This window comes from Perissodus microlepis, chromosome 16 (genome assembly GCF_051167445.1).
Source record: "Perissodus microlepis isolate ML-2025 ecotype Zambia chromosome 16, ASM5116744v1, whole genome shotgun sequence".
NCBI classification, from domain to species: domain Eukaryota; kingdom Metazoa; phylum Chordata; class Actinopteri; order Cichliformes; family Cichlidae; genus Perissodus; species Perissodus microlepis.
This window is the reverse complement of record NC_140476.1, coordinates 1,536,143-1,545,905: the sequence shown is the minus strand read 5'-3', so window position 1 is coordinate 1,545,905 and position 9,763 is coordinate 1,536,143. Positions and strand designations below refer to the sequence as shown.

The following is a 9,763-nucleotide window of genomic DNA, read 5'->3' as shown; positions in this document are numbered from 1 at the left end:
GTTCCTCTAACTAAAAACAGGACATGAGTTGAACGTGAATCGTAGCAGAAATAATTCTTTACCCACAACTGAAACTTCTAATGAACTGAATCAAAGCTTTTAGATTGAAGTGCTGTTTAATGAGTCAGCCAATCAAATTGAAATTCTCTCATTAACACATGATTCTGAGCATTGATATCAGCAACTGAAAGAAATCTACATAATGACCAAGGATGGTTGTTTCAATACCAGCTGCTGCTTTTACTTTGTAATGATGCACCAACGTCAGAATGAGCAAGTAGTTTTTACCTGTAATCAGAATCAAGAGTCATTTCTGATATTTGCCCAAGATTTCCCATCTTATTAACTGGGACACATAACATACGTTTCATTTCATAGTTATGCATATGTATATATGAAGTGTTTATTAAACTGGTGGATCAACTGAATCATCAAACATCTCCGTAATAACCTCAGCACTGTTTGGCCGAACAAACTTCTGTTTTTGACATTTCATTTTTCTTTGTTCGTCGTTACGTTTAGGGACCAAAACTGCTCTGCTAGGTTTGGGTTAAGCAAACATAACGTGTGTTGTGAATATCACAGGTGAAAGGTTAGGCTTGGTTTCACCCTGAACCTCGGCTCGGCTGTTCACTGGCTACTAGAAATAAACTGCATCAAATGTCCTGGATAGTTTTTGTTATTAATTTAATTATAATTTGGCCTTTATCTGATTTTTTTTTCAACTGTATTATCTACTGTACTTGTATTTGCATGACATTTCATACGTTTACCATTAAGTGACATCTCAACCGTTTCTATTGAAAACAAAATCTTGATTGTGGTTATTACCAAGTCAATAAGAAATGCAACCAAAAAATGTTTCCATTGCTTTTTTCTTGGTGTGGACCTCAAAGGCATCTGCAGTAACCTTCAGCTCCATCCATCCCACAGCACCAGCAGAGCACGCCTGCCTGCACCTTACGGCAGCTCTTTCAGAACCTGAAGGATCTACTGAAGTCAGACTAACCTGTAGGTTGGAAGATAAAACTCAAATATAAATCCTGCATGTGAGAAGAAGTTGTCTTTTTTATAGTCCACCACTTACATGTTTTCTTAATAATAGGCAGTTCCAAAAGTGCAGCCAAAAGGACCCAGTTTAAAAAAGAAAGCCCTTTACCATGTCTCAATAATGGTTACCACATTTTGAAAATCTGCAGTTTCCTTTAAAAGCAGCAGCTCTATCGATTTTCCTTTACTGTGAAGGCCAAAAAATTCATTTCCATTGTACACAGAATGTGAAAAGAGCGACAGCGGTACATAAAACTGATAATAGACAGCTACATTTATAATAGGCTTCCTGCCACAGCAAAGGACAGAATACAGCAGAGTTCGTTTTTATTTCAGCCTCGGTTTTGGTCTTTTCCCCACGTGCTCCTCCTTCTCTCTCACAGCAAAATCAAATCACAATAAAACAAGAGCTTATGCTTTCCTCAGCGCTGTGCGCCTTCAGCACAGAGCAGGTTTCCTAAGTGTTTCTATCACACTGCAGTCTGCATTTCAAAGTTTTCCTTTAGTGGGATATTTGCATTACAGTGATAAATACTCTGAAACACAACACGGTTCAACAGTCTCAGGTAATCCTTGACTGCACTGTTTACTGGATCTCTTTCTGTCCGTTGGTTAGTTGGAAATGTTGCGTCAGCCGCACCGATCATGAAAGAAAGATGAGTCTCATTACAAATTCAGCGACCTGCCTGGAGACAGCAGTGGAAACGACGTCCAGTGTGAGCGATTGTTTAGCCAAACACAGGCTGTAGCTGTGTCCCGGTGAAGCGGCCGCATCCTTCGGAGGCCGCATTTGTAGCCTGATTACGTCACAGCGACGCAACGAAGGCTGTCCAACTTCATAGACTCCAGCCGACAAACACTAGTGAACCTCGAGCTCCCGGCTGGCTATCAGCTGGTGGGTAACAGACGCCTCCGAAAACATCGAAGCACTTTTGCAAATACGTAATGTCTTGATAACTCGAGCAGATATTTTAAGTTTGCACAGCTACATGCTCGCCTGAAAATAACTTAAAAATGTATTTGGTCACTCAGAAAGAGTAATATTAAAACTATGTAGCTGCTGCCATTGTTGAAAACTGGAACTGGCTGAGCCGCGCTATGAAATCTGGGATATGGTGGACCACGAAGGATACACCCGACCCATCCTTCAAATCTGGGGGAAAGGAGGACGCTTTGGCTGGAGTCTACTTATCTGGACAGCCTTCGTTGCATCACTGTGACGTAATCAGCCTACAAATGCAGCCTCCGAAGGATGTGGCCCCCGAGTTGAAACACAGCCTATATGTTTTTATGAACACGAATCTTGCATTAAGCTTTTAACACTGGAAACTACTTTTTGTTTCAGTGCTGCAGATAATCAATGAAAGGCATGTTCTTTGTACATCGTAGATCCTTCCAGTTTCTCTGCTTCATGTGAGAGGATGATCAAAGACAGTAAGTGTGTTTGATTGTGAACAAATGCAAATTGGACTGTGTAAAAGGAGTCACGACACAAAGAGCTGGAGCACAGAGAAATGATTGACCTTGTGGGCACCACTCCAGTAGATGTCAGCAAAGTTGGACCACTTTCATACAACTGTGTTTTTTCTAGTGCCGAGTATGGATTTAATACTCTCCCTCTCAGTGGACCACCTGTCTGGCTTTTAAACACTTTGACGGCCACGTTCTGCTGTAGTCTTAATGGTTTTAGAAAAACATGGTATGGTTTAGCGAAGGCAGCTGGAAATCCCAGAAGACTCATTAGCCAAGTGATCCAGCGTTGAAGAATTTTACTACACTATTCTCCTGATGAATCTTTCACTCTGCGACTTGTACAATACTCATCCTCAAGAAAATAACCCTGAACCAAAGGCTTTCTTCAGCCAAACATGCCTCATAATCTGTTATGTTCAGCTGAGGGTGCTGCGTGCTCTTTGTGCATACAGCAGCTGCTAAAAGGCAGAAAACTCCCAGAGACCATCTCCACTGATAAAATGTGCTTATTATATTTAGTAAGTGTGAGGAAAGGAAGCGCTGATGCACCGATACGACTGTGTTTAGCTCTGTACGTGACCTCCAGAGTTTCATTGAATGTATTCACAGTTATGGCGGTTACTGTTACATCTGTTTTGTTCTCACCATGGGCGCTATATCACAGTTTGGCTGTTGCTGAGTCATTTTGTCCCAGAAACTTGTTGTTTGTTGGTTTCTATTCTGGTACTTGCTGAAAATCTTTTGTCTTTGAGCTCTTTTGTTAAGAATGACTTTGCTCCCAGGAGCACAGCAACAGAAATGTAAATTTGTTGTAAGATGCTAAAGAGTTTAGCTGCGATGTTGCAACGTTTATTTTTACCCACTGCAGCAAAGCTCGTTTCTAAAACGTGTCCATTCAGGATCTGACGGCTTTTCTGTTTCCTGTCTGACCAGCCCGCTCTTCTTTTGATGCTGTGCAGATGAGGCTGTTTTAATCTTAAGCCGGTGGTTGTGCTGCACTGTTCAACAGCATGAGCGCGGTGCAGAAAATGGACAGAGCAATTTTCTGTTGACAAATGAACGCACGCAGTGATAAAGTAGAAGGACTGATGATGTGCATTAACCGGTCACAGCGTTTTCAATAGAAAGCCAAGAAGCAGGGACCATTTTTACAGCACAAAGGTGCTAAAAGCCTTTAGCGGACGACTCATTTGAAACATTATTACACGAGAGAAGTGAAGGAACCGTAATTACATCTTCCACAGCTGTTTGAATCAGTCTGTTATCTGCAGAACATAAAGGTACGGTTTTATCTACAAGTGCTGTAAAGGGTTATAAATTAAAACGTCTCTGCTGTTTCAAAATACAAGAGTCTTGATTATTAGCTCGCATTTCAGAATTATGAAGAAGTGCTCATGTTAATGGGTTCGTTTATAACACCTCTGCTTGTGTTACCATCAGTCCTTCAGTCAGTTTAAAGAGAGAGTCACAGTTTCCCTTTTCGACCTGGTTCAGCCCAGAATGAATCATCTGATCTGCTTTTTATTTTGTACTGATGCAGCTTTCTCACAGTGAATCAGGGGGGAAGGATTTGGGAACATGCAAAGTTGACCTGTTTTCAATCATCAGTCATTCGATTGTTGGGTTTTGTTTTCTTTGTGTTATTGTAGAGGTTTACCTTTCAACAGAAAGCACCACAAAGCAACCGTTCCTGTGAAAAATTGAACTCTGTGTACAAACAAGTGTATTTATGCTGGTAGTGATTAAATCTGTTAATATAAAAGTGCCTTGAGGCGACTGTTGTTGTGATTTGGTGCTGTAGAAATAAAGCTAAATGAAATTGAATCTGTTGCAATATCACAGATTTGACTGTGAAATATACTTTTTTAAAAATCTCAAAACTCAAAAAACACAAGTTCATTCATGTTTTCGTCTTCTGCTCTTTAGGAATTAACAAAAGTTATGTGTTATATGATGAAACTTAATTCATGCAGATGGCTCTTTGCTACCATATGGCCTAGTTGTCACAGTTGCTAAATTAATTGCAGTAAGCCTACTTTTCCCTGTGCAGTGGGTAGATGTCATTATTGAGTTAGTTTTTAACAGGGATGGATGTGGAAGCTGTAAATCGGCTCTTAGTATGATTAACGAGAGAGTTATAGGTTAAATTTAAATGTAATTAAAGGTTAAAGTCTAATAGAAAGTCATCTTCCTGGGAAGATGCTCATTTGACCTTCAACAGATGTTAGTTTTCTGGCTAAAATGTCTCTTCGGCCATAAACCTGTTTGTGCCATCAGAATAACTGAAGAAACATGTTAATCATATCAATCACTGTTTTTCTGCAGCTTTTAGTGAGACCTGAGTTTACCTGATGTGTTGCCGTGCAGTGGTCATCTACAGCATCCGGTCCAGGACATGGTTTGAGGTTACTGTTTTGTTATTACCAGTGGTGGTACTGGTAGAGGCTTTCCGTGCATCCTTTCCAAACAAGCACCTGTTCAGTGTTTTCTAATGGCACCTTTATGGAGCTTTTCTCTGATCGTTACAGTCTGACCTTGAGATGAGTTTGCTCGACACCCACTCCTGGAAAAACTGTGACATTTTACTAAGAATCACCTGAATAGTTCAGACCAGCCACCTGCCAGTACCTGTGCTGTTATAGATGAGGTCACATTTGCTGATGATCAGTTAACACCAGTGTTGGTCAAGTTACTTGAAAAAAGTAATCAGAAACTAATTACTGATTACTTCCCCAAAAAAGTAATCCCGTTACTTTACTGATTACTTATTTTCAAAAGTAATTAGTTACTTAGTTACTTTTTAAAAACACGATTTACAACCTGAATAGGTGATAAAGCGACAGATCTGTCAGCCCAATTCTACTTTTTCTGCATAATCCATCATACAAAATGTAATCAAATGGAAAAGTCTCTTTTTTTAAAACTTGTTTTATCAGTTTTAATCTTTTAACTTTATGCATCAAGCAAAAATTAAATTATATGCAACATTCTCTGACTTGAAGAAATTAGTTTAACATTTAAACCTATTTTCTGCACATTCCAGAACATAAAATAAAATATTTTTTGTGTTTACACTCAGTCTTTCAAATAGATCCAAGTAAAACACAGCAGAAAATAAATAAAGTCACAGACTAGCGGTCCTGTTGCTCTATTTTCACCTGTAAAGCAGGAGTGGGGCAGGCGGAGGTTTACCCTGGTGCAGGTGTGCCGCAGCGGTCAGTGGAAGAATCCGCGAGTTTCTCAGTGAGTTTCCCATTACGTCGTAGCTACTCGGAGCTTGTTTAGGGGTTTTTTCACTGTAAAAAGAAGTTTTCTTCCCACGCACAACGGACACTAATGTTTTTGTCACTTTTTATGGAATCAAACTCAAAGTAAGGTCAGTACTTCCACGCTTTAAACGCTGCACGCTCATACTCTCTCCTGCACTCGATATATGATCCATTGTTGATCTGCACACAGCTGTTGTCACGAACGTCGCACTTGATTACTGCCCATCTCTGGTTAACACTCAGCCTGTTAACACCACAAAATCAAATATTTACACTTTTTATATTTGAGTATGTTTGTTTTAAATAAAGGAATAAGTCAGATGAATGAACATGGGTGTGGTCGGTTACATTTAACCTGTTAGTCTGATGATGAGTGCACACGCTGACCATGTGGAGTGATGCTCTTTGACTAGGTTAGTTTTGTAAAGACTAATCTAGTTCTCAGTTGTGCAAAAGTCAAAACAAACATATCAGCATTTCAACGAAGCGAGGGCGTAGTTTAGGTGAAGCTCAGTATCTGAGAGTCTGAACGAATGAAAGGTCAGTGGCATGTTTTAATTAGATACATATGACAGTTTGTCAGTGTGTTTTTAACTCTGCTCTGTTTTGGTCTGTCCCACTGACGGGACTAATGGTCATTTTGATAAGTTTGCAATATGTTATTGTCATAAGTCATTAAAACAGTCTATGTCTAATGACTCAAGAACTCATTATAAAACCAATGTGAGTGTTTCTTTTTGCGTATATCCAAAATACTGTCACGAATCTCTAACATGCTCTAACTTACAATATCTATTAATATACTTTATGTTGATCCCAGCGTACTTTTACATACCATCACTGAAGGATTTGTCACAGCTGGGTGGGCAGGTGTGTTTGAGGTGTGGACCCAAAAGCAGACACAGGTGTGAAAACGAAAGCGTAACAAACAGCGAGCCGCTTATTGAGGCTTTACGCAAAAAACAAAAACAAAGGCTACGCAAGCGGAGGCCGAACTAGACTAAAACCTAAACTGGGACCACCTAAAACTAACCATAAAGACTATCATGTAGGGCTGCACGATTAATCGTTAGAAAATCGCGATCTCGATTCATACTTATGTGCGATCTCATTTCCAAATGACAACGATTTAAAAAAAAAAAAAAAAGACGACGACGATTGTACCGCATTTTGATCCGGGACGTAATCTGCATGAAAACAAGCGCTCACTCTTCCTGCTCAACAAATGACAAGGGCGGAGCCTTATACCACGTGATACAGAAGCTGTGCCGTGTGATGCTAAAATTAGCAGGGAAAGAACAACGGAGAGCACGTCAGGGATGACGAGAAAGTGACAGGAGAAAATCCGTCCCGGTCAACCACCCAAACATCAATAACGGGAACCTTATACAGCGCTTCCCTGTACACGTCGAACTCCCGCAGGCACAAAGAAATTACGGAGGCTATCACTTATCACCTGACCAAAGATATGGCTCCATCAACACTGTGCAAAACGAGGGATTTAGGAAAATGATCAACACCCTAGACAAACGCTACGCAGTGCCGTCCCGCAACTATTTTTTTATTGTTGCACTACCTGCTCTATACACGCAGTGTCGAGCAACGGTGGAGACGGAGTTTCAAGCAGTACAACATTTTGCGGCAACGACAAAGTGTGAGACATTTGTTGTTTTTATGTTTATTTATTGTTTTTATGTTCAGTCTCAACTGTTACGAAGTTGATGTGCAGTTAATAAGTGCAATAAATATTTATACTGGAAAAGAGAATCGTGAGAGAATCGTGATCTCAATTCTAAGCAAAAAAAATCGTGATTCTCATTTTATGCAAAATTGTGCAGCCCTACTATCATGTGAATATGAACCTGAACAGTGAAGAACCCTGAGACTTGATGTGACGCAAACACACAAACTGACACTGAGCAGAGAGGGACAGAGGACTGAAATACACAGGAGGGTCATGAGGGAAGTGGAAACACCTGGAAACACAGCTGACACAAATGAACATGAAGCCACAGGGGAAGCAAAACTAAACACAATTAACATAGAAACAAGACTTTCAAAATAAAACAGGAAACACGGAGAGACAAAAACTGGGAGACAAAGAGAGGGAGAGAGACACAAGTGGAACCTACATGACAAACAGGAAAAGACTCATAAACGAGGAGACATAGGCTGTGTCTCAATTCAGAGACTGCACGCTTGAAGTGCGCATTTTGAGTGCGATTCCGTCACCGCCACGCGACGACGGCTGTCTCAATCGAAGTGTACTTCAAATGCGCCGTCGATTTCCCCAAATATCAAGCGTGGTCCGGTGCACGCTTCGTGGTCCCATATATCCCACAATTCATAGCGCGGCGGTGGGTGTGGATAATTTTGCTGCAAAATACGGCAGAAGGGAGCGGCCGAAGAGTGAACTGTCAAAAGTAAGTACTGAATATTATGTCACTTATTTATGTGCGAATGTTTAATAATGAAGAACATTAAAACATTACTGTTGGCCACATGTCGGGAAAGTTATGTGACATTAGTGATGTTTGTACTTTCAGCGTTAACTTGGTTTTAAAGCCTTTACTTTAAAATATACGCCGTTCAATAGTTGACTTTAATCTTACAGAGAATGTGATGATTTTATGGATAATTAAAGTCAGTCATATATCCACAAACACAACAAGCTGAAAGTCAGTGATGCTGCTCGGTTTGCAGTCCTGAATATCACGGCACAAGCAGGATCCACTGCACTGTTAATGTTAGCTCTGTTATATTGCTGCCTCTGTTCGGTGGTGTCGAGCCAAACGGACTTTAACGTGTGTTTGAACGAGCTGACGGTTCACTCGTTAAGCTGAAAGAAAGATGCTTTAATCACAGCAGTCACACATGTGTCCACTGGACCATCTGGGAACTCTTTTTGTTTCGTAATAACACAAACACTAAATCCTGCTTCTCTGTGCTGTTGTGTAGCAGTGTGTACACCCAAGACTGTCACCTGTCTGTCTGTCCTGCACTCTCTCTCTGTTTCTTTCTCTCTGATTGTGGAATAAAAGTATGAACATGTGTTTATAAGTTACACTTGTGTTTGAATCCTGCAGCTTATCACACATTTGATTTCCATGTGTGACGACTGCAAGTGTCCAGAGTGAGGACAGACTGAGGGACCCACTGCTGCACATCATCTGTGAGGCTTTGCAGCCCTGATGATCCACCAGGACAAACTCAGCAGTGTGTGAGGAAGAGGAGGAGGAAGAGCCAGCAGCTGACAGATGGAGAGAATAGACAGACTGTTCCCTGTTTGTGAAGGACTGCTAGGAAAGTTTAACATCACTGTCTGTCCTGAATCAGTCTTATTAGGTAATGTTCAAATAATGTTATCATCCCAGTGTTTTCAGTGTGGGAGAAAGTACTCAGGGCCTTCAAGTTACACACTATGAAAGGCAGCAACAAGTTTAATGTTCAGAAACCTAAAGTATGTATCAGCAGCAGAATGGAGCTAAAAATAAATGTTTGTTTCAGTTCTATGAAGCTTTGAGTATTTTGGATCAGTAGCTGCTGTGTTTGTTGCATCATATTGCTGTAATTGTTTATATGCTTTATATATTCTGAGCTAAGTTGATCTATAGTGTTACATCATATTCTATAAGGATGTTATGTGTTTGTAGACTTTCTGCCCAGTTTGACCCATTTAGCAGAAGTCAGCCTGTTTAAGGCTCTGATATCTATTCTGTATGACTTAAAGCAGTTATGACATGGTCTGATTTTCTCCCCCAATAAAGGAATATTCAATATATCAGTCTACTCTTCATTCTATCAGAAACAGTTATCACAGCTTGTACATTTTCTTTTTATAAATATATGTAAGCATTGAGCCAAATTTAGTAATGCCAGCATATTAAAAGAACAATATTTGTCTCTTATAATACATCTGTATATACACTGTCAAAGATACTTGTCTTTGAGTGAAGATTTAAGGTGACAGG

At 40.2% G+C, this 9,763-nt stretch overlaps 1 long non-coding RNA gene across 1 annotated transcript; it reads left to right on the top strand.

The window, feature by feature from the left end:
• The first annotated feature begins 8,082 nt into the window (after nt 1-8,082).
• Nucleotides 8,083-9,562, top strand: LOC146370160 (uncharacterized). Its single transcript, XR_014797191.1, has 2 exons — nt 8,083-8,215; nt 8,879-9,562. It is a non-coding gene; the product is annotated as an uncharacterized LOC146370160 (long non-coding RNA).
• Nucleotides 9,563-9,763: the final 201 nt, after the last annotated feature.